The sequence below is a fragment of the Vulpes vulpes genome, chromosome 4 (genome assembly GCF_048418805.1).
Source record: "Vulpes vulpes isolate BD-2025 chromosome 4, VulVul3, whole genome shotgun sequence".
Taxonomy (NCBI): domain Eukaryota; kingdom Metazoa; phylum Chordata; class Mammalia; order Carnivora; family Canidae; genus Vulpes; species Vulpes vulpes.
The window spans coordinates 313,121-339,586 of NC_132783.1; positions in this window are offsets into that span (position 1 = coordinate 313,121).

Sequence of the window (26,466 nt, forward strand, 5' to 3'; positions counted from 1 at the left end):
AAACAGAGGAGATGAGCAGACATGGGTGACCCAGAAGTGGACTCATATCAAGATTTATAACATATTCAATGGACATTATGCTGTTCTAAGTGTACCACACATTTCATTGTTACTCATTAATTTACCAAATGATCATCAAACACCTAATATAAGCCAGGAACAACAACCATAATACTATAATGTGGGATAAAAGGAAAGCCACAGAAAACTGAAATACTCGATGACAAAATCACACAGGTCAGACAGGTTTGGAGTTCTAAGGTCTTTACATTGTTTGAGAGGATGATAAAGAAATTTATTGATGAGCTAATAGCTCATCATAGAAAGTTTAACTTACCAACAAAATTGGATTGTGGTGTATGTTCTCTAAATTTGTAGTTGAAAGAGGTGGAATAAAACACCATAATCCAAAGTGGGGGAAAAGCAAGAAAGGAGAAAAAAGAAAGCAACATTAAAAGCAAAAATAAGACCACAGAAATAAATACAAAGGTATCAATAAATATCATGGATAGAAAAAGATAAATGCTTCTGTTGAAAAATTGGCAGATTGAACCAGTTAATTTTTTCTGTCTTATCAGTCAGAAGCACATCTAAAACATAATGATCCAGAAGTTCTGAAAACCATAAAATAGGAAAAGATATTCCTAACTGAGCAACAGCTGGTGTACTTATACTAGTACAATACAAAGAAAATTTAAAGGTCAAAGAGCAGAAAAAGATATTCCCAATAAAATGAAAATTAGCATACTTACATTAACATACAGAGAAAGCTGTAAGGCAAAACAAAACAAAACAAAACAAAAAAAACAAAACATGGTTAAAGATAAACAAGGGGTGCCTGGGTGGCTTATTAGTTAAGGGTCCGACCGGTGATTTTGGCTCTGCTCATGATCCCAGGGTCCTGGGGACTGGCAATCCGCAACAGAAATTGACAAACGTCCCAAAGCATGATGGGACACTTAGTCATATTTGTCAGTAATTGATGAATCAAGGGTACAAAAAATTCATACCTTTATTAAAAACGTAGACTAATGGTCCCGTGCTTAAGTTGTTGTGTGCTTTCACAAAACATAACTAGTTGCAAGAGACTTTCACAAATGCACTCTGGACAGAAGTAAAAAACAAAAAACAAAACAAAACAAAAAAACCGACCCAAACAGAAATGACAAGACAGCGCCATATCAGACATAATTCTCTTATAATTAATAGTTGTTGGAAAATGGAACTTGGCATGATTTACAATTCAGTCAACACTCACGGAGGCTGGATACCTCAAACATAAGGTGCCTTCTGACCACAAGAAGTGTTTTCATGCTCTGCAAATGGTTTTGTAGTTCGGCTCCGAAGATCAGTTACCGGAGCCAAACTCGGTCTTAACAAACAGACCTTGCACGTATGTACCTTTGAAGAGTCTCTTGCGTCTTTCTGGGCCTAGTCATGCTCAGGCAAGAATAAGAGCTGCAACAAGATTCTCCATAGCGTGCACTTACAGTGATGCACAATCTTCATATACTCTCCAATTGCGTTAAGGCACAAGGAGGGCTTGTGGCAGGGCACATCGGTGCGGAAGTTCCCGATGCAGGCGATCCCATCCTCAAGTGTCTCCCATTTCATCTCTTTGCTCAGCTTCGCCTCAAGCCCTCCGTCTCAGATGTCACGTCTCTTCTCATTGGGCGTCCAGGTGGCACTCTGCTCTCCTTGCCTGGCACTTGGACAACTTTAATTTCTCCAAATCTCAAACACTTTCGACGTAGAGTGGAAGTCGGAGTATCTAACTGACGGCATTGTTGTGAATTTTAAGTGAGACATATTCAAAAAGCTTTACCCAGAGATATTAATATTCTTCTCTCTTCCTCCCACCCCGACCTTGCACCTCTCACTCCTAATACCCCAGGACTTATCTTTTCACTCATTACCCTTCTGAGCAAGAGAATAGGTAAGAGAATTAAGAGCAAAGGTCTGCATCTGTGCTGTCATATTATATGCTCACCCTAACTCGGGATCTACCCTTCACTCCTTTGGTGTCTCTGCTACGGGTCATAGTCCAGGTAACCTAGACATCAAGCTTACCAGCCAGGGAAGCCACATTATGCTTTTCTTTCTATGGCCAACGGTGTTGATATTGCATTGTTTTGTGTTCACCGAACACCAGGTCACTGTTATTATCATCATCATTGCAACTGATGACAATAATAAAACAATCTCTTAGGCTTTTGCGAATGATGTCAGCTCTCCTCAGGCTGTTTGGCTGTTTCTGCCCTATTTTCTCAGTTTGATCTAAAACAGATCCCTGAGTTGTCTCTTAGTTGATAATATCTTTCCTAACTCATTTGATTTCAGTCATTTTTCCCCCTCCAGATTTTAAATGATGAACAAGTTCTGTACAGACTCTTCTCAGAACTGATTTAGTTTAGATTCAGTAGCAGTCTTGCAGGATCATGGAGAGACTGCTAAGCTTAATGCCACAATCATCTCAGCTCCTACAGAGTATTCATTTCATTGTCAGCTGGTGGGAACAGGCAATTGCTGTGCTCTAAGGCTGATTCCCTTCAGTAATGAAGCAAGGCACTGGGACATTTTCATTTCTGAATTCCAAGTGAGTACATATTGTCATTTCAGATGCTATTCTAAGAGCTATCATTTGCTGGAGTGCATCTGGTACCACATTTATTTACAGCATTCTAATTTTTCTTTAAAACTTAGGGAATGTGGGAAGAAACTGAGGTATCGATTTTGGATATGTAGAGCTCAGCTAGTAAGATAGGGTCAAGCTGTATCCTCCAAGGGAAAATGCTCAATTTCTCATCATTTCTCATACTGAAGGCAGCATTAGAAGTAATAATTGAAAATAGGTAATGGACAATCAGCCAGAGGGTTTATTTGATAGAAAAGAGATGTCTGAGTCCCAGGGAGAGAAAATCAAGTTGTATGAGAGGCAAAGTGCTACCATGCAGTAAAAATGGGAGATTGTACAACTTTTTACTTTGATTGTGAAACATTTCTTATCCTGCTCTAAATGAGATGGTGAGCACTATTACCTTGTTAGAAAAAATAAAGAAAGGAAAAAGAAAGGGAAGAATTGTGGAAGATAATAATTGTCTTGCCTTGAGACAAAGCCATAAAGCAAAGGAATATTGTAACGCAATATCGAAAAGTGAATTTAATATAATTAAACAACTAACTGAAGATGTAAAAGACAACCACATTTCAGAAATTCAAAAACTCTGGAATTGTCAACAATTGTGTAGGATATTAGATATCCTAGATATCTAGATTAGATAAAAGTAGAATAACATTTTTAAGAGGTTCGAGGGAGAATGTGTAGTCCAGGAGTTTTATATGCTGTCCTTCAATTTTCACAGCTATAGAAAACCCACTTTAACCATGTAAGAATTCAGAGAATATTGCATTCGCAAGTTCTTTCTTCCTGAGAACTATTTTAGAGAACAGTCTTCATCCAATCAGGAGAAAATTTTAGCCAAAATGTTTCTAGTGTGTATTGTTGCATATATTTAATTGTATGTATATCTAAGAGTAAAACAAAGATAAGATTAGAATGTAAATGCCAAATCCTCTGAATAGATAGAAATGTCATAACTAAAAAACGGGAGAGGAAGATATAAAGCCAACAACTGTACAGAATGTACAAGGAAAACATTAAGTACTCACGAATGAAATATAATTTAAACAAACTGGAAAGGTATTCCATTTTCTTAGAAAGGATGAAAAGATCATCAGGATGTTAATTCTATCCAAGGTAGTAATAAGACCCCGATAAAAATACCAGGTTTTTAAAAGAACAGAGTTAGATAAATATATGACGTTCATATAAAAAAATCAATCAAGTTCTGATAGCTTTATTTATTTATTTTTTTAGTTCTGATAGCTTTAAAGGGGAAAACAAGGAAAGAAGAGGGCAACAGGCTGTGAGGAGGCCAGCATGAGAGATTCTAAAACATACTGTGTAGCCTCCAGTTAAAGCAGTGAGGACTGGCACCTAAACGGACTGACGATCCAAAGGAGCACAATGGGAAATCCCCAAAGAGACTCAAATAACCCAAGATCACTTATGCCTCTTAAATCACTGGGGAAAAGATAACTCAACAAATTGTGTTGGGTGAACTGGAGAAATGATGGGAAAAAATTAAGTTGGATCCTTACCTTAAACTACACACAATAATAGACTCCTTGGGGTGCCTGAATGGGTCAGTCAGTTAAGCGTCTGACTCTGGGTTTCCACTGGGGTCCTGATCTCAGGGTGGGGAGATGGAGCCCCACGTGGGGCCCTGTGCTCAGGGGGGGAGCCTGCTTCAATGCCCTCTCTCCCTCTGTCCCCGTCACATGCGCATGCTCTCTCACTCTCTAAAATAAATTTTAAAACCTTAAAAAAAAAAATAAAAAAATCTCCTCTGGTTGATCAGAGATCTCAGTTTTTCAAAAAATGAAAATGAAAAAAAATTATACATGTACCTTAAAAAAAGGAATTCCTCTATTAATTGGAAATGGAAAAACTTTCCTAATTATGACTAAAAAACTTTCCTTGAAAAAAATAAAAATAAATAAAATAAACAAATAAAAAACTTTCCCTGAAATTATTAGGGGAAAGATTGATAAATTCACCCTCAAGAATGTATAAGGCAAAGAAAAAAAACTAAATTGAAATATAAAAGATTTAGAAAGTAAAGGAAAAGAAGATTTGCCTTGCCACTATTGTCTTTCTTCATCTCAATTTGATCTTAAAAGGTTTTGAGTAAAGAGGTTGGATAAAATGATGTCTAAAGTCTCTTTAACCTCGGTATCCTAGAATGCTGGTATGCATGGACTCCCTAAATCAGAGAGAAAAAAGCTTATATTCTTAGAATGAATCTTGGTCTCTTTTTTGTTTTCTGATAACCGGACCGCTTCTGTTTAATCTCTTTGCCCAATCATAAAATACAGGATTATTCCTACTATCGCTTCTTTCTGTGTGGCCCTCACCGACAGCCTTCCCTCTTCATTCCTCTCGATGTGATAGTCCTGCTGTTGGCCCATGAGCAGCTCCTCGGCCTCACGGGTCAGCGTTCCTGTTCCCTCGTGCCTTTTAGCATTGAGGAGCTGTGGACCTTCGGACTGACCAGGCAACAGCTGGTTAAGGCCCCGGGTCTGTGAAGTGCAGGGTCGTACAGCTAATCCAGGGAGCTTTAGTCTTCTGAAAGGTGGTGGGAAAGGACAATATCCAGCAACAGGAAGTTAAGTTCTGTGACCTCTGACTCTGGGTGTATAAAAGGTAGTTTATGATTAGGAAGCGTAAGAAGGTAAAAAGGCACACGTGCAAAAGGAGCAATATTTTTATATGAATTGTTTTTGTCAGTGATGACGACTGTAGTTACAAGAGCTTGAAGGAAAACAGAAGCTAATCGTGATTTTTTTTTCTAGATAAGTATACAACGTTTAGCTACTCGTAAAATATTTCTTCCAAAGATGGTTTGAATTCACTTATGATAAAAGACGCGTTTACAAAGAAAAAATCATAATGGTGTATGAGATTGAGGATAATTATACGTAATACCTTGGAGATGAATAGTTTATAAGTTATGTAGTCGTATCAGGCAAAAGTCAAAAAAGAGGACAGAAATATATTGAGCTATGTGTTTCTCCTTGTCATTTAAAAGTAAGCACGTCTTGGGACGTCTGAGTGGCTTCGATGGTTAAGCATCCAACTCTTGATTTTGACTCAGGTCTGGGTTGTGAGATCGAGCCCCGTGTTGGGTTTTGCACTGGGTGTGGAGCCTGCTTAAGATCCTCTCTCCCTCTCACTGTGTCCCTACCCACTCCTTCTCTTAAAAAAAAGAAAGAAAGGGATCCCTGGGTGGCGCAGCGGTTTAGCGCCTGCCTTTGGCCCAGGGCGCGATCCTGGAGACCTGGGATCGAATCCCACGTCAGGCTCCCGGTGCATGGAGCCTGCTTCTCCCTCTGCCTGTGTCTCTGCCTCTCTCTCTCTCTCTCTCTCTCTCTCTGTGTGACTATCATAAAATAAATAAAAAATTTAAAAAAAAAAAAAAAAAAAAAAAAAGAAAGAAAGAAAAAGTAAGCATATCTTTTTTTTTTTTTAAGTAATAGTTCTATTTTTATTTATTTATTTTTGGGACATCTTTTTAGGAGAGAGACTTTTTTGTTTTTTGTTTTTTTTCCTGTTGTTAAATTCTTTGAGAGGTTTGTTTATCAGAAGGATCCTTATATAGGAACAGGGAAGGAAACATTAACAGTGGGTCTGTAACTAGTTTCCTCTTTCCTCAGAGCTGCCTGGGGAATATGATTGACCTGAACTCTTGCAAACAATGACTTCTGTAACGTGCAGCTAGCAGACGAAGGAGAGCCTAACGGGAATGCTTTTAGAAGGCTATACATGGTTTAGCTAGCTTGATTCTTATTAATAAATCTGAAATTTATGTAATTCTGTGCCATAGCTGTGATGAAGAATAGGATTTAATTATGTACCTAGAACGGGTCTATGTGATTAATGAAATATATAAGATATCCCAAACTCATTGGTTTTCCTGTGTCTGGCTGACACCCAATAGGTGGCATAACTCTGAAACCAAAGAACGCAGGTGCAGAAAAGGGTCCTCGAAGAGCTGCGGCTGATGTTCAGGGCTTTCGTAGATCCTAATGCTGTCTTTATTATTGCTTTGATTTTTCTTTTTGCTAATAATAAAGCTTGAGGCTGAGGCAGACTCTTATTTTATGGATTGATAATTCGGGCCTTTGTGACTGTGCAGGAATAGTGAACCGTGTAGGCGGCAGCATCTCCCACTTTCTTTCAGGAAGGGCGCTGCTGCGTTCCTATGGACAACCTTCGTAGCTGCTAAAGACCCAACACAGTGCAAGCAAACTGCTTCTAAAAGGACCCAAATAGGCACCCCAGAAAGAGTAAACTATCTTTTAAACAAAATAAATAAATAAATAAAAGGACCCAAATATCCTGGGCACAAAAATGTGGCATTTTGGAGGTTGGGCTCAGTTCAAGGCTAGACTCCCAGGGACCTAGAGCAATGAATCACTAGCATGTTCTACTTTCAAATACTAACAACCTCCATAATGTTTGTGTCAAGAGCTCTGCAGGGATCCATTCATGACAAAGCTTTCCAGAGAGCGGCTGAAGAGTGTTGATTGAAAGAAAGGTCTTTAAGATGTAGAGACAAGATGTACTGTACAGTGTTGGCAATGTTACCAACTTTAAGAGATTTTTCCTCTTTCTTTTCCTTGGGACTGGATGCAAGACACTTACATGATCTATTCACTATTTATACCTGAACAGCAACCAGCAAATACAAATTCTGCAGACATTCAAATGAAGCTCAGAATCGTTCTTTAACGAGTATTACTTGCTTGTTAGAGTTCCCTTTACATGTGCCTAGTATTTATAAGTTGTTAAGTACGTAGTAATTGTGTCTTCTTCACTTTTTTAAAACTCAAGAACACTTTTCCCTAGTAAGTTTTCCTACTGGGTAACGAAGGTGTGATCCGGTGTGAAAAAAATTTCTTTTTTTGCCCCTGGAGTAGTTCTTATTATAAATTAATGAATGATCTTTTTGTTTGATTGACCTGAATCAGTCCCCTAGAACTTATCACATCAAATTTATATTTTTTTTTTACTTGTAAATATGAGTATCTGACCCTAGACTCACAGGGAGCTTATCAAGGTGAAGATACCCTTCCATCTGTCCTAGATAAACCTACCAGGAGAAGGCCTCATTGTTAGGAAAGGTAGGGCCAAGGGGACCAGGGGATAAAATAAAATAATTTTAAAAACGGGGGTTGAAAAGGAAAGAGTCTCTTGAGTCATGGCTCTTTAAGTCCAAAATTTTAATTTTTAAGTACAAAATTCATTTGTACATTCTGAATGTACTGATATTTTTTTGGGCAGTATTATCTACATCACACCCAAGGTGGTGCTTTTAATCAAATTCATTCAATTGGCAAAGGTCTGGTTTTGCTTAGCCCGGGACTTTATGCTAAGGATATAAGTAATTAGCAAAATAGGGCTCTTTCCCTGGGGGACACCACAACTTTATGACAGAAACTCAATTGATTATTTCATTATAATTGTGATAGATACCTCATAGGAGCTGAATGCCACGGAAGGCGTAAACAGATGATCTGAGGTAAAGTGAGGTTAAGTAAGGTTTTGTTTGTTTGTTTTTTGTTTGTTTAGAGAGAGAGTTGGCGGGCAGGACAGAGGAAGAGAGAGACTCCTCAGTAGGCGCCACATGGAGCTTCATCTCATGACCTTGGGATCGTGACCTGAGCCAAAATCAAGCTGGTTGCCTAACCAACTGAGCCACCCAGGTGCCCTTTGGCCTTAATTGCCAAAGACCATACAGTTTAGAACGCAGAGCAGAGCACTGAGAGGGGCACTTGACGGGATGAGCACTGGGTGTTATTCTGTATGTTGGCAAATTGAACACCAATAAAAAATAAATTTATTATTAAAAAAAATAGAACGCAGAGCAGACATTTGAATCCAGGTATAATCTTACTCCGAGGCACCTACCGCCAACTAAATAGTGGCGCAAAATACCATGTGAGCAAAAGGAATGGTATGTTAGTTTTTTATGACTGCTGTAACAAATTACCACAAATTTAGTAGCTTAAAGCCACACAATATATTATTTTATAGTTCTCTAGGTTAGAAGTCCAACCAGGACTCAAGGGCCACAATCAGGGTGTCGGCAGGTGTATGTTCCTTGCAGGAGGCTCTCTGGGAAAATCTGTTTCCTTGCAGTTTTCCATCTTTAAGAGGCTGTCCTCATTCTTTGGCTGGTGGCCTCCTTTCTCCATCTTCAAAACCAGAAACGATGAGTCAGGTTCTTCTCACGTCACATCACTCTGATCTACTTTGTGCTTTCCTCTTTTACATGTAAGGACTCTGGTGATCACCTTGAGCTCACTTGGATAATCCAGGATAATGTCTCTATTTTAAAGTCAGTTGATTCACAAACTAAATTCCCCTTTCATATACAAGGTAACATATTCACTGTTTCAGGGATTGAGATGTGGGTCTTTGGGGGCCATTAGCTCAACTACCACAAGGGGGACATTCATTGCGGCCTGAGAGTCGAAGAACCAGAGATAGCGCTTGGTGGAACAGTGTGCGATAGACAGGTAAGTGCTGCGGTGTGAGCAGGACCTGCAGAGGTGCTCCAGTTACCAATTTAAGGACTGTGGAGTCCAGAGGAACACGAATCCAAACGCAGTTGGACTCTGATTCAGAGTAGCAGCTAAGACATATCTATAAATAATTGGAAATGTGAAACTTCCGAGATACTGATGATATGGAGCGTTGGTATCTCATCTTTTAGCTGTTGGATGGTAGCATTGCCATGTGGATAGCCCGTGCCTCGCCTCTTGGGCACCCGTGTGACCTGGCTGTGGGCCGATCCTGAGACACCTGGACTGGCTTCCAGTCGGAAAGGGAGAGAGGAGACGGTCTTGGCTGCGGGTGGTGACTGCGGAGTCAGGGTGCTGTGAGCGCAGGGACTCATCCTGCCCCGTGCTTTGGAATTTTCCACAATAAAAAGTCAAAGTTAAAAATAAAGACGTGCCTTTTGTAAAGCTGAATAATATTCTGCTGTGTGAATATAACACATGTTCTTCATGCATTTATCTGTCAGTGGACGTTCAGGTTGCTTGCAGGTGCGGCTGGCATGAATGGCGCCGCAGTGAACACAGGAGGGACAACACCCGAAACCTTGGGGACGCTTGGCTAAGGGAAACGAGGCCATCACAGGCCAGATCCGATGCAGGGCTGTGTAGATGAGGCATCTCGTGTGGTGGAACTCAGACGGGGGAGCAGCGTGGCGGCTGCCAGGGGAAGGTGCAGGTGGGAGTAGCTGCTCGGCACATAAAGTCTTAGCTACTTAGGTCGTAAGGCGTCTGGACGCCTGCAGGACGCACTGCGCTTGGCGTCAGCAACACAGTACTGTGCACTTAGGAACTTAAGAGGGTAGCTCTTATGTCACATAAATTTAAAAAATGAAGTCATGTCACCATTTTGCATCTTTTGATGAAGAACGTAAGTGATGACTCTACCAAGGATCATTCATTTTACGTTAGTTATAATCTTTTCAGGCGTCTTATGTAATCTGGTCAGCCAGTTTACTGTCCAAACAATTCTCATTAAAAAGTTCACCTTTTTACTTTATAGATAATGATCTTACTCCGTGATGATACTATACTTCATAAATTGAATTCATTGGCAGAGACCTCAAGCTTAATTACCAACGTACCAGTCAATGACCTCTTCATTCCATCTGATAATATTATGCCGTAGGTGACCTCCCTAGGCGAAGATATAAGACCTTTCATCTTAGAGCTTATAAAAATACTGAGTAGATAAAACTGAGGACTGTGGCCTATGAATCATCACACCTGCGTTACAGCCTTGGCTCCGTCTATCAAAATGCATCCTTTTAAGGCCATTCAGTTGACTCATTTTTGGACTAGGGCTAATAATACTCACTTAAAATAGAATTATCTAGATCAGTGAATTTAAAAATGTTTTCATCTGTGACATTAAGCTTTGACTGGGAATTTCAAAGTAAAATTAATTAGTGAAAATAATTTCAATTCTAAGCACATTTGGTCAAATACTTGTGATATATGTTCTTGACATGCTTCACAGTTAAAATACAGACTTTGAAAGTTGGCTGTGTTGTAGGCAATGAGGGCTACTCTAATATGGCTCCTTGCAAAACTTTCCAATTTAAAGTCATTTCTCCCATCTTTTCTTTTATAACAACCCACGGAAGTAAACGAGAACAGCAGAATCTAACATAGGTAACAACTGGGGAAGGGCACAGGGACGTCAAATGAAGACTGCCCCTTCAGGACCTTACTTTATTCTCTGACTTTTCAAATTTTACGTACCCCTTCTAGGACTTTGAGGCTAGGAGGGATACAAAGCATCAAGCTCACAAGTTATTTTGCATCTTTGGAATCAGGTGGTGTAGGTTGTTGGGCCTCACGAGCATCCCCGGATCTTTCCGCAGGGGCGTTCGGATGGTTTCCTTAAAAGCCTAGAAGGATTTCTCTATAGTTTAACCCCGCCTTAGCGTTCCCACTATTTGTAGTTAAAGCTGTTGTCGCAGGAGTATTCGTCGGACCCATGAGTACAGGAGCAAACTTTAAGGTACGTGAAAGTAGTGGTTACAGATTTGTGGGCCGTTAGTCCCGGGCTCCTGTTTGTGAGCCCGGGGTGTGCAGAAGGGCTCGCTGGATGCACCACAATCTGGGGCTGCAGAGTTACCCAGCGAACGGAATGTTCTCGGGACCATGACCTCCTTACTATGGTTCTCTAGTCAAACAAACGAAGCTGATAAATACAAGCATCAAACCCAGTGGCCTTCTAGAGTGAGCCCCGAGGGGCTGAGGGCTGAGGAACCTTTTGAACGGAGACCTTGGCAGTGGCTGATGAATTATGTTAATTCTGAAATTCTCTCTGTTTAGTTCACCTCTTGTGGCCCGAGGAATACGGGACTGCTTTGCAAAGCTGGGACCAAGAACAATCTCCATCATAACGTCTAGTTTTGTTGCCTTCAGTATTATCCACATGCCGGAGATTTAATAATTAGGGACTGAACGTCCTACATAAAGTAGGGGGGGGGGCACAGTGATCTATGGTGATCTCCTATCTCCAAGAAAGTGAACGTGTTATGTTTGACCCGAGTTTTATAATAGTAAATAATGTCTTCACAATAAGTTCTCTAAATGGAGGAATACTGGTTTTGCGAGTAGAAATAACTTCATTTTTTTTGCTATAAAAGGAATGTGTATATACATTCATTTCAAATAATTCAGAAAATACAAAACATATGAAAGAAAATTAAAAATCATCACAATCTCATCACTAAAAGCCAATTTCTGTATTTTTTCAGACTCTTCAATATATCCACTATTTGTCTTACAGAAATATGATCATATTATATATGCTGTTGTGTGATCTGATGCTGTTTGTGACCAACCCCTGCCCACGGCTGCCCCTTAACCCTACACACACATAACCCTGCACACACCCCACTGGGACCTTTCTATTTCAAAAACGTGCTTATAGACAACCAAAACCTAAAGAAGTTGAATATCATGTCTAATCTGAGGGGTTTCTGTTGGGAGTGGGAGGAGGAAGGGTTACTACTTAACTATGAGAACTACCAGAAGTGTGTATGTTCCCCGAAGGATCACAAAGCTGGGTTAACATGACAGAGGCACCGAGGCAGAGTCTTGAGGAAAATGTCATTTCAGGGATGACACAGAGTGCAGTCGGACGGGTCCCTGTGGCTGAGAACAATTCTGAATTCCGTCTCACAATTTCAAATCTACATTTGTATTTTGCTTTAAGACACTTTATTGCTAGGCTAGTTACCAGCAGCTATGCATGAATTTATTAGTTACTGGTTTTTGGGTTTATTAGCAACCGTATCCTTGTTGCTATATAAAAGCTGAATAAGAGGAAGATAAACTATATTTGCTGTTTATTTATGTCAGTGATCAGGGAACATGGGATAGTGGTGCTGAAGGAGGCCCAGACCTGGCGGTGCCCACAAACCCGTCAAGTTCATTGTGATTAGAGGAAGCCTTGAGAGAAGCAGTTACTCTAGCTTTTGCGTTGCAGTGCTTGTAAGCTGCATGTTGCAGGAGCAACCTGTCTACTTTGAGATTGACTAAAACAACAACAACAACAACAACAACAACAAAACACCAATAATACAAAAAAAAAACACCCAGATGTATTCAATGTGATTTTCCCATATCAGACCAGATTTACTGGGGATTTATAGTCTGAATTCTTGTCCTGAGCGAGAGTGTTATCTTGTCGAATGTAATAAGCATCTCCTTTTTGACCTGTGATCATAGGTTAAGGAATGTTAAATATGTACCTAAACATATTAAAGATTTATCTAGTCAAACAGTGTTTAATTCACCATTGGAAGAATTAAAGGCTAGAGAAGTGACCTTTTAAGATCGCATAAATAATTACTGACAGAGCTGTGATAGGAACCTATGACTCTTGACACCTAGGGAGTCTACTGGGCAAGATCAGGTATTAACTCTGTGTTTTGTTTTTTTTTTTCTGTATTCTGATTCTGTGTTTTATTTTCTGTATTCTGATGCTTTGACATCTGGAGCCCTCTTGACCCTGGAGAGGCTGCACCTTACAGAGCTAGCCAACTTCTAGAGATAGTAAGTAACCTGCTTACCAGCACACTTTTCCGTTGCAAACTAACCAAGCCAGAGCCCACATCCCCGTGCTGGCCTTGCCATGCCTGAATAATCATTAAAAATCCATATATCAAAACACGTAGACTTCCATTCCACTACTACCACCGAGTGAGCATTATGTGTGCAGAGATTTTAATCATTGCCTCTGATTCCACTTCATCCCAATACTGTATTGTCTTCAGCCATTCAAGTTATCTAAGAGACATCAGTACTGCACCCCTGTGAGGGTGTTACACACACACACACACACACACACACACACACAATAGCATTGGTACAAACGATGCACCTATTTCAAAATTTCCTCCCATTCAATTTATCCTTTTCCTTTTCCAGACTCATAGAGAGTTCGGCAAATGCAGTTTGCCACGAGAGCCTCTGGTGAACTGCTGAATTTAATTCAATGTATACAAGGCATGTGGCCTTTTGGCTTTGCTTTGGTAGTCCTGGGCTTCTCACAACAAAGCTCTTGCAACATTCTAGGAAAAAAAAAAAAAAGACGTGTCTAAAGTTCACTTTATTCACAAATTACATTCCCATGACCACAAAGAGGTCTATTTCCTATTTTGGGAAATAGGATGAAGACTTTGGGGGAATCAAAAGGATTTGGCAAAGCACTCAGGAATTCTCAGTTGGAGAAAGCTTTTGCATCGGAATTTAGAAAAGTCTCATGTTAAACAAAAGGTATAATTCATAGAAAAATTGCTATCACCTGTTAGATTGGACTATAGGAAATTTCCATTCTTGCAGGTAAAAATGGTTGAATATTTACAATTCCCTATGGTTCAGCCTATTGGTGGAGCAAGTGGGATTTTTCTCTGGCAAGCACTGTTTTGCTTTGTTTCTTTAATCAATGTGAGAACTAGAAATATGGGGCTTTAGTAATCAAAGTTAGACTCTTACTCATGTTTAACCTCCAGATGGAAGCTTACGCTACAGGCACAGGGCCTCTCGCCTCTATAAGTCAAGAAGTGAGGGAGTCAGATCAACATCTTAGGACTAAGAAGATAGAAGCTAACGCTTCGTTTTTCAGAATAGAACTTATTTTCTGCTCTGGTATTACTACTCGATCTTGTCATCGCTAATCCGACAATTAACAAGTTTTCCAGTAGCCTCAGTTGATGGCCTGGTGACTTTATTTTTATATCTTCCTCTAACATTCACAGATGGTGAATCTAATGCTGCTTTCAAGAAAACATGGACTATTAACTGATTGTCGGCGTTTCCTCAATATTTTTCTCCCTGGTATTATATTTCAACAGGGAAGGATTTGCAAGATGGATACTGCAGCTGGTAAATAAAGATTATATTAGTAAAGACCTGTGCATCCTCTGAGGAAAAGGAAGGGATTGAAGTGGAAAAGAGTTTCTGTGGTGTTGATCTTAAAACTAACATTAGCAGAGCGAAGCGCCTGGGAATTTTTTCTGTTTGTCGGCTTCAGGCTTCGGAGTCCGACACCTTGCCTGACTCTCTCCTCTCTCCTGATGTTTGGATAGCCAGGGAGCATCAGTGAACTCCGCTGGGGCCGGTGTATACAGTCCACATAGTGAACAGTAGAGTAGGTGGCCCAGGACACTCCCTTGGTCAGTTCTTCAGAAAATAGAGTTTTCTCTGTCCTACCTTTGTGTATCGACTCTTAGTATTGTGTAGTGAATGAACGCGTGCTTTTTGGCTTGGTGTGTTGGAGAGCGAAGACATATTTTCTAAAATCCTCAACTATTAGACATAGAAATAGTATGGTCCTGGACATAATAGCAGTCCCACCATGAAAACCCCTTGGTCATGACAGTGACAGTCTGGCCAACTGTTACCTAAGAGCTCATCACAGTCTGAGATAAAGGCCTGAAATGAAGTCAATGGCTTTTCACAATCTAGTCAGTTATTAAAATAACCAGTGGCGTCAGCCGACAGATTTATTTCTATTATCGGAGGTAGTAATTCCTTGAGGGTTATTTCATAGGAAATAAGGTATTAACAAATGATATGCTGAAACATGTTCAAACTCCGGGCTGATTAAAAAGATTTCAAACTCAGAGCAAGTATGATGGAAATTTGTAACGATTTGTGATATTAAAAACCGGAAGCACCAGCAAGCATAATACAAAGAACGAGGAGAAAACACTCAAGTCTGGAAAAGAAAACATTAGGAGGTCTAAGAAAAGACTGAGCTTCGACAACGGTGGAGACTACAGTGTCTATTTGCTAATACTAATTTGCAATACTAATTTGGTCCTCCAGCCCACGGGCACCGACCTCGTGAATCGCTAGGACACGTTCTAAACCAGTGCTCTCTGGCGTTACTTCACTATCTGCGCTTTGTTTCTAGAGTTCTCTTGGTTGGTTTAGCCCTTTTTATGGTATTATTTCAACCAAGTGATTATTTAATGGCACCCAGTATGGTCTTCCTTTCAGCAAAGTGGTACTCTAGGATCCAGCGTCTGGGAATAGATTAGCATCTGCTGTATCTATTCTAACTACACATAGTCGATAATCTTGTAAAAACTTCTCATTTTAATTGAGGTCTTGTGTCTGCTTAAGAAACCTGTATCGTTTCCCACCAGTTTTGTTTTTTTAAAAAGTGTAAAAAAAATAAAAAATAAAAAAAATAAAAAATAAAAAATAAAATGTGTCTTACTGTCTGACCTAATAGAAATTAAGCTAGTAAGTTTTTACGTTATTGCAAAGTTGTTAAAATGTGGAGTGTGACTATATTCTCATCTATGTAGACCATTAGTTATTTGCAGGATAGTTCAGAAACGTTAAAAAAGACGGGCTATAAACTGAAAGTACTGTTATAAACTGGTGGTACTGTTGCGCCCTGAACCATCTCATGACTACAGAACGTGCCCCATGGAAAGCGTGCTCTGCAGGTCTGGTGCTGAGGCGCCCGAGGCAAGGAAGCAGAATCAGGGGTTCAGGTATGAGCAACGTGAAAAAAATACATCAGAAGCAGGAGGTAGGAAGGTCCTTCAGATTCTTCTAAAATAAGGAGAAGACTTTAGAAACACCAAACGGACCTGATCCTGGATGATCCCTGGGAATCCAGGACAAAAGAGCTAGTCAGTCCTACTTTAGCTAGAATTAGGCAGCTGCAGTGAACCTCACCTGGTGCTTCAGAGTCCCGGTCCTGGTGGCCTGAGGTTGGTACCGCAGGTGGGGGGGTTAGATGCCTTCATCTTTCTCAAACTTGGACACTACCTCAAGTTTGCCTTATAAAGCTCTCTCTTTTGCTGAATGGGCTCAGGGAACAGCCCAAGAGTATTTTATTGAATGCTATTTTCAGGGAGCTTACTTTTATTTTTTAAAAATTGATGGACTGTTTATAGACCAGCTTTAAGCCTGTAAGTTGAGCGCATAGCGCAGGGCGTCCCCGAGGGGACGTCTGCTGGCACTAACCTCTCACACGAAGTGTGCTCCCCGCGCTGTCATCAGTGAACCGATGTCAATACGTTGTTACTAATCAAACTGCATAGTTTCTATCGGGGTTAACTCTTCCTATTAGACAGAAAGTTCTACAGTTTTGACAAACCTGTGACGATGTGCACGGGCCGTTGAACTAAGGTAATTGTTCAGGCCAAGTGAATCGAAGACAACTTTAAACTGGCCATATGACGTGACCATAAGATGTTTACATCTCAAGCATCAGTTTGACCTTTTCTTCCTAAATGATACATGGTAGTGAGGCTAATACTAATCTGCAATAAAAAAAGTGTAATACAGGGGAAAGGAGAGAAAATGAGTGGGAAATATCAGGGAGGGAGACAGAACATGAGAGACTCCTAATTCTGGGAAACGAACTGGGGGGGGTGGTGGAAGGAGAGGTGGGCGGGGGTGGGGGTGACTGGGTGACGGGCACTGAGGGGGGCACTTGACGGGATGAGCACTGGGTGTTATTCTGTATGTTGGCAAATTGAACACCAATAAAAAATAAATGTATAAAAAAAAGTGTAATACAGAGGAGAGTGTAATATAGATGGTTAGGGGGAAAACAGAAGAAAAAACCTCCCAGTTAGGAAGACGCATTGCTTGGGTTCCCTCTGACCTGGCCAGAGATCAAGCTACTCCCAGCCGACGCCTTCGTGAGGACGCTCACCAGACCTAGAAGCTGGTGGCCGTGCAATAGAAGCACCGAGAAATGAGTGTTGAGGAAAAAATCTACTTACCAGCCAAGAACTATTCCAGATATTCTTGGGTGCCATGATTACAGACAGCTTACTCTTTATTACTTCAGATAGCTTCCTGACTTAGAATCAAAACTTTACTTAATTCGATACTATTAAATGTGGGTCTTTAAAAAAAACAGTTCAGGAGCAAGAATACAGTTAAGTTCTTTTTTTTTAATTTTTTAATTGTTTTTTAAAATTTTTTGAATTTTTATTTTTTGGTTTATTTTTTATTTCTTGGTTTGTTCTGTCCTTGATTTGATTGGCTCAACAGCAGTCCAACTTCATCAATAATTAGTAAAGCAGCCGTTCCTAGATCAACCTACGGGTGTTGCGGGTGTTGCGGGTGTTGCGGGAGGTGGCTTTGGTATTGTCTCAGCCGAGGGCGTAATAGCATCCGTTGGTTTCTTTTCTTCCCCATCTAATTCCGCCTTTGGCAACTTCTTCTTTCCATTATGCTTACACCTTGTTTTTATTTAAATGGTACCATTGTCTTGGTTATCTTGGTGGTTATGGTCTTTTCCTGAGGCGTTGTGATGTTTTTCTAGCCGTGTTTTCACTAACAAATCTCTTCTGCTGTCTCCTGGAGGCCCTTTCACCTTCACGGGTGAACACCGGCTCTGGGCTGTAACACGAGCTGCAACAGTGTGTGGTGTGTGATCTAGTCACACCTGGGTTTGAGGTAGGGCTGTGTTCTAGGGATCCGCCCCCTGGGAGCCCAACGCTCTTGAGGGACTGTGTGTTAGACGTCCCTGTGTCCTCTCCACCACCACCAACCCCCCTGTTAGTTTTTTCCAAATCGACTCTTATTTTAATTTCTGTTCCCATTTCCAGACTCCTTTGGGAAATTTAAATCATCTTTCTTTCCACGCTAGGTTTGTTTAACAACCGCCAATTTGGAATCATCAGCCAACGTTGGTTCTGAGAAGTTCATCTCTTATTTCAGATGATTAATGAAGACAAAGGTTGTTCTTCCCGTCTAGCTCCTATAGAACGATGCTTCTACTTCTCTTATCACCTCCCAGGCAGCCTTGCACATGATTAGTTGTGTTTATTTTCCTTAGGAGATTGTCAGTGTCTCTAGAGTGGAGGCTATGCAGCTTGGCATTTTCCACAGGGACCGGCATAATGCTTTACTTAGTAAATATGTGGGAATTACATTATTATGGATATTTATAGTAAACTGTGCAAAATACCTCTAGAAATCTTGCCATTCAACCTAACACATAGTCTACGTGTTTTCTTCTCAATGTCTTTCAGCTGATATTTACTGCATGTACTTATGCAAATTAATTTGAATTAAAACTGTTTTTATGGTTTGGGATGCAGCATTATGTCTTTTAAAATCCGGGCACACAATGAGTGTTACATTTGTTCTAATCATAACATGAAATTCAATGGAGAAGTTTTTTTTTGTTGTTGTTGTTTTTTAAGTTAATTGGGCATTTCCATCCTGGCGTTTAAGATTCTGATTGCTTTGGTTTCAAGTATTTAAATGCTTTCCCTTGGCATTTTCTAATTATTACATAAAATAACCGAGATATGTAGGAGAACTGTTTCAGCCTTCACTCTTGTTTTGCCAGGGAATCCGAAGTTATTTTGTTAGCATTGAGAACTTTCTTCATAATTTCCACCCAGTTTTCTGTAATAATATATTCTCCTGCTTTAAAATGGGAGAACCATGACTGTAAAACAATGGAAAACATTAAAAAGCATTAACAAGGAAATAAAAGTTAACTATAATTTATAAATCAGAGAATTATCATTAATGTTTTAGGAATATAGTCTTCCAGTTTTTTTAATAAAATTTTTTGTGTTATCATTTTCTTCCTTCTACTTAAATGCATATATGCAACGTTTTTCAAGTTCTTAAATACTGTACCATAACATTTTCAATATTTTTTTATTGAAGGCAATTTTGACATATCATGATTTTGACGATCTTTGTTTTGGATGTAAAAGACTTTTTCTTATTCAAATCCTTATAAACACCAGTGTATTACTGTCAAACATGCTTTATGATAAATTACTTTTCAATAAACAGGCAGCCTAAAGGGTACACAAGGGAACCCTGACCGTACTTGGACTACCATGATAAGTTCCTAAAGTCCAATTGCCTGTTTCTTTACTATTCAGTCAGTGCCATTGGTAAACCTACAGTCCAGCAGTTTCTAGGCACTGAAATTATGGTTCTTTACCGGAACACCATAACTAGAGAACCAAGATAAAGGACAACTGCTGAGGCATTAGTATGGCCAGAGAGGAAGTGAACAAATACCGCAGCTTGCGCCGTGCCATGGGGAATGAAGTGCATTTTGTTTTATTATTTCTATAGTAATGATAATGTAAATGCTGGTACTGACTTAATGAAAAATTGAGATGTAACTAAATTGGAAAAATGGGGAAAGGAGAAACAGGTATCATGGTGTAAGAGTGCCGGATCAGTTGTATCTGTTAGGATTAGGCTTGGTCGTATATAAAATGAAAATACAAAAGGAGATTGACTTAAACAGATAGTAGGTTTATTTCCCTTCAGGTAAATGAGCTTGAGAGATGGACTACCCAGGTTGAATTGGAAGTTCCATCAAGTACGTGGGGTCCTATACTTTTTAAATCACTGCTTTGCCATGCTAGTGTGTTGCCTTCTTCCTCAAGGACCCAAGTGGTTTCTGGAGATTTACGGATGACAACTGCATTCCAGGAAGCAGGAAATAGGAAGGGGAGAAAAAAACACTCATACAGGAAAATACTGAATCATGAGTACAGATCAATAAATTATCACAAAGGGAGCTTATCCAAGAAGCCACAACCCAGGTCAAGGAGCAGAATATTACCAGCATCATAGGAACCTTCCTGTGCTTCCTCGGCTCTGCACACTGTCCTGCTCCCCGGAGATAACCACGGTTCTCACCTCTACCCTTATGGGTTGGCTTTTCCTAGTTTGCGTTTTTACAAATGAAAACATGCAGTATATGTTCTTTGGATTCGTCCACGCGACATTATTTTCTTGTGAACTGATTCACGGTCTTGTAAGTAACTGCACTTCATTCAAGGACTTGGGCAGTGTCCTTGTATGTTCTTCCAGCTTCCATGTTCCTACTGAGAGTAACCTGTGTTGAAGGTAACCTGCCTTCTTTCTTTTTCTTTAAATTTCTATGTAGTTGCCCTACAGTGTTCTGTTAGTTTCAGGCATATAATCTAGTGATCCAACAATTTTATACATTACTCACTGTTCATCACAATTAGTGTCAACTTACTGTTAATCCTGCTAATTTATTTCGCTCATCACCCCACCCACTTCCTCTGGTAACCACCGGTATGTTCTCTATAGCCAAGTCTCTCTTTTTGGTTGTCTCTTCTTTGTTTATTTGTCTGTTTTATTAAATTCTATGTATGAGTAAAAGCATGTAGTATTTGTCTTTCTCTGACTGACTTATTTGGCATTATATCCTCTGGGTCCATCTATGTTGTTGCAAATGGCAAGATTTCATTCTTTTTTATGGCTGAGTAATATTCCATTGTATACATATGCCCCCTCTTCTTCATCCGTCCATCAGTCAGTGGACACTTGGGTTGCGTCCTTTGTTTGGCTGTTGTAAATAGTGCTACAGGAAACACAGGGGTGGGTATATCCTTTTGAATGAGCGTTTTTGCATTCTTTGGGTAAATAGTGGTGGAATTACTGGCTCATATGGTAGTTCTATTTTTTCATTTTTTTGAGGAACATCCATACTGTTTTCCCTAGTGGCTGTACCAGTTTGCATTCCCACCAGTAGTGCACAAGAGTTCCATTTTCTCCACATTGTCAACAACACTTGTTGTTTCTTGTGTTTCAAGACAATGAGGTAGGCCAGAGATGTGGGATTTAGCTGTAAAGTTGGTCAAGTTACCTAAACACTCAGATCTTCTTTTTCCATCTTCTAAATAGGAATACTGGTAGTAGATATCTTATAAGGTAGTCATGAAAAATTAAAATAATTCATACAAACACTTGGCTTATACTAAATGTTATTATATGTTATCCCTATTGCCTAATAAAGTATTTTTTAATAACAAAGAAAGATTTTCACAGTAGTCACTAAATCTTCATCTTCTTTGGCGGCTTATGCCCTGTTTCCTTCTTTGGTTGGTTGGTTGGTTTCTATTTTGAATCGGTGTTACCAGAATTAACTATACTTTCTCCAGATGTACATAGGCTTTTAGCAATTTAATAGAAAGACTTCAGGGTATCTTTGTAGTTTTCAATGTAATTTTACATTTTGCAAAAAGGACAGTAGGAAAATTGAAAATGTGAACTAAACACACTATCCATTATATACAAAATTTACATGACATGTACATCACTAGATATGTACACCAAACTTTTGTCTCCCTTTCTTTTTCCCACTAGTGGATATAGATTTGCATAAACCTGACCAGTCCTACCAACTCATATTCAGCCTCCCTTATGTCCAACAGAATGTGTTAAATAACTGAGAGTGTATATGTTCAGTAGCCGAGAAACAAAGACAAAGAAGACAAGAAAAAATTATACTTCTGTTTTAATCCCTTTTAAACTCTTCTCAACAACTCTAATTATTGGCTCTTCATCTTATTTAAAGATAAAATGTGGCATGTCATTCTCTAGGAGGTAAATATATTATTTTTAAGGCCTTGAGCCCTAAAATCTAGAAGAACCAATCCCTGTATTACAATATGAACATCTGCTGATGTCAGGAGTCTCCAGCCTCCTGGGGTTAGCATCACATGCGTTAGCAGCATATACCATTTAAGGTCAAATTTTAAAAAAGTATTTACTGTTGGGCTGGTGAGACTGGGGACCTCAAAACGGCCAACACCAGGCCAGCAACCTCCTGCCAACACCGCCCTGTCACCCTACCCTAACTGAGCTTACAAAGACCTGTGACCCTGGCCCTAACTGGAATGCCGCCCCGCCCCCATCTTCCCTCAGAAAACTCCTTATAGACCCCCCTGCAGTTGCTGCGGACCCCGACTTCCCTGCTCTCTCCCTCCCCTGCGGCCGCCAAACCTCACCCAACAGCACGTCCCATGAAAAGCCTGTTTTGACCAACTTTTGCCAGGCCTCTCTGTTCCATTTCACTACCGATTGGATTAAACCTGACATTTACATTATGAGGGTTCTTTTTTTTTTTTTTTTTTTTTTTTTTTTTTTTTTTTTTTGAGAGAAGAAAGAATTCAGAACCAACAAAAGTCTATTCAAGAAAAACACAAGATTTCTTTGAACGTGGAACCCGTGTCTCATAGTATTTCTTATACAGTCCCCATGCAAAAGGTGGCCTCAAGCCCTCAGGTTCCCAGGGCCTCCGAAGCACAGTGTTGCCCTCCCACATTTCCATCTACCTCGGACACACGTTCATAGCCTCCTTGGTAGGAGCCACGTGCCAACCTCACTACATCCCCCTGTATATGTAATATGGTGGCCTGTGTGTTTCATGTAAAATAAATGAATAAAAACCAATTAGCATAACTGGAGGCGACACACTGATTTCTTTATGCTTTATCCTGTCATATTCCAAACAGTCTGTTAACGGTTTGTTAAACAGGTCTGGCCACTACTCTGCTCACCTCCACTTGCCCAGGAGAATGTAGGCAGGGACACTTTGGTTTTACCTGACTCTGATACTTATTAGTGGCAATTTGAACACATTATGTCACGTTGGAGGTCTTCAGTTTATTCATCTGTAAAAGGAAGGTAATGTTTCCTTGCTGTGTTGGCCTCACAGATTTTCAAAAGGATCAAATAAGAACTGATACGAAAAGCTTAAAATATGCCAGTATACAAAAGGAATGTGCTCGTATTAGCCAAGCACTGAGCATGGGCTCACAGGCCGGGAAAGCCTTTAAGCAGAGGGTGGCTGTTAGGGGGTCCTGTGTTAGGTCTGCTCCCTGTTGGCTCTTCTCTTTTAAAATAGCTGGAGTCGGGATCCCTGGGTGGTGCAGCGGTTTAGCACCTGCCTTTGGCCCAGGGCACGATCCTGGAGACCCGGGATCGAATCCCACATCAGGCTCCCGGTGCATGGAGCCTGCTTCTCCCTCTGCCTATGTCTCTGCCTCTCTTTCTTTCTCTCTCTGTGACTATCATAAATAAATAAAAAAAATAAATAAAAATAGCTGGAGTCACCCTGCACCAGCTAACCAGTACGCTTGCCTTCCTGATTAGAGGGAAACAAACGGAGCACATGGACAGAAATAAGAGAAAGTAACAAGCCAAACACAGAATTGGAAATCAAACTGATTTTAGTCTGGACTTCAAAATTGTATGTTGTCAACATTTAGCAGAGCCATTCAAAACATGCACCAGGAGTCATTCACTAGCTTTGCCTCAATACGGCTATGTTCTTGCCTCTTGATCTCTCACATTTCTTTTCCTCTCCTATCTTAAATATTTTTTCTCTGAGATTATTTTTGTTGTAAGCTTGAATCTCCACCCATCTCCTCCTTCCCCTAAACGGGCCAGGGCAAACCTGGTCTCTCATCTAATGTCCTCCTTAAAACCAAGTTAATGGCTGACCTAAGTTTTTTTTACTCTGATATAGTTATAAACAGCTTTTTCCAGCAGCAGTTCAATGTACTAATGGATCATGAAGCAGAGATAAGAAGTACAGAAAGGGAAAAGACACAGAAGGAGGTATGAAAGTCTGCAACAAGCAAATATTCCGCTGTATATAAGTCTCTCAGTGATGTTTCTCTGCCGATTTTCTAAGCAAACAGGCTAGCTGAAGCCTGCTGAACAACCTAGCCCTGGACTTACATACATTGCTTAGAACTTCACTTTCAAACATATAGAATCACTTCTTTCTTTAGGACTTAGAGCTGTAGAAATGCACATATAACATATAATGGGCATATTATATAAATAAATTATGTGTGTGTGTGTGTGTGTGAGAAGTATTAATGGTGACAAACCTAGTGCTCAACAAATATGTATTGGGCATTTGCTCCAAGCCAGGCACCACGTTAGGTGTTGGAGATAAAGCTATGGATAAGTCAAGTTCAGCTTAGAGTGTAGTTTGCTTATACTTTTATTAAAGCTTTTGGTTTCTAAGTCAGCTTTTCTGCTTTCCTTGAAGTACTTAGCAGCAAACAGTTAAGGAAAATATACTACAAATATATTTGAATGTAATGCGTTGCTTTCCCAGCAGTTAGGACTTCCTCGTTCACCTCCATGTGATAACTAAATAATACATACATAAATAGTCCTTGAAATACATAAATAGTCCTTGAAACACTGTCTGAACACGTGACGGGTCAAAAAAAGTTAGGAGGTGGGGGAAGGTAAAGATGATGGTCAGAGAACTCTAAGTAACTACTAGCTCTGAAGGTAGCACCGTGCTCCGAGGTAGGGGAGGCGCAGTAAGTTGAAGAGGCTTGGGTGCGAGTCCAGTATCTGCCGTTTTTGTTTGAGCAGATTAGTCTCTCGGGGCCGTCAGTGCTCCCATATCGAGAGGGGAGGATAAATCACGTCCTCCCATGTCACTGGAGGCTGCATGGATCAAATGGCATAGCATATGCGATCATCATCTTGTGAGTTGTAAAAGTGCTATAAGTATAGTGGTTAGTCAAGCTTTACGCTGAAATAAATCAAAGTAGCAGTAGGTCCACCTTTATTAAGAAATTCATACCACCGAATGCCCCAATTCCTTGGAAAATGTGAGATATATTTTTATTTCTCAGAATGCAAACACAAGGGATGTCTGAGATAGGCATATATTGCTTTTATGGGAGGGATAGACGCTTAGTTGTTTGGAAAATGGTCCATGCTGGTGAGTCTGTGCCAGCCCTGCTGTCTCCATGGCAACAAGCTCTGATGTAACAAACAGGGGAACTTGATGGAGAAATCGAAAATAGCTCAGAGATATGGCAATGGGATTTCATAAAGTCACTAGCAAAGTAAGAAAATTGTTTCCACGTAAATAATTCTCTCTTCCATTTCTGTTCCTAAAGTGAAATTCTTCTTTGAAAGTCATTTGTTATTGTGGTTCTTAAATTTTAAATATCCTCTATTCTTTTCTTCCTATTAAAAAGTTGGTTGTCAAAACACGAGAGAGACTCCTAACTCTGGGAAATGAACAAGGGGTGGTGGAAAGGGAGGTGGACAGGGGGTTGGGGTGACTGGGTGATGGGCACTGAGGGGGGCACTTGGCGGGATGAGCACTGGGTGTTATGCTAAATCTTGGCAAATTGAATTCCAAAAAAATAATAATAAAAAGAAATAAAATAAATAATAAAAAGTTGGCTGTTGCAGAGTGAAGCATTTTTAGTAAAACAAAACTTCACAGGCTTATAATTCCTGACTCACTTAAGGGGACATGTGGTATCTTGTGCCAGATAACATTCTTTGGCCCCAGCTGCGGTCCTAAGAGTAAACTAGTCAGGAATGGGTCTCACTGTCGCTGGCGCTTTGGCCGTCAGGGTCACACTATGGAGGACTGCTAACCGGATTGTACTGCATGCTCTTGCCTGTTCTGGTATTTTCAGTATTTATTGATTAAAACTGAGTAGCAATAATAGTGAACACGTAGTGCTCACATGTCAGCAATATTCTAGGAGGTGTGTGTTTTCATTCATTTTATTGTAATAAATTTATTTATTTATTTATTTATTTAATAATAATTTATTTAATAAATTTATTTATTTAAATTTATTTATTTACTTTATGAAATATGTACTATTATCCATTATTATTATCTATTACTATTATGTACTATTTTTAATATTATTATTATTAATTATCAAATCACCTAGCCAGTAATGTAAATGCTGCTGTTTGTTTTATTTGGTCTTTATTTGGTTTATTTATTTGGTTTCATACTAGAGGCTCACCATCTCAGAATCATGATAGACCGTACTCCAAGTAGTAAGATATCCCATTTTAATCAGGGATGATGAAACCTTTAATACATAATTAGGCCCAAAGCAAAGGGAATGAGCAATGTTCTTCCTGAATAGGAACGAGGAGGAAGGGAGATACAGAACCTTCTGGTTCAGGCCAAGTCCCTCTCCTGCACTTTGCAATAACATTGGT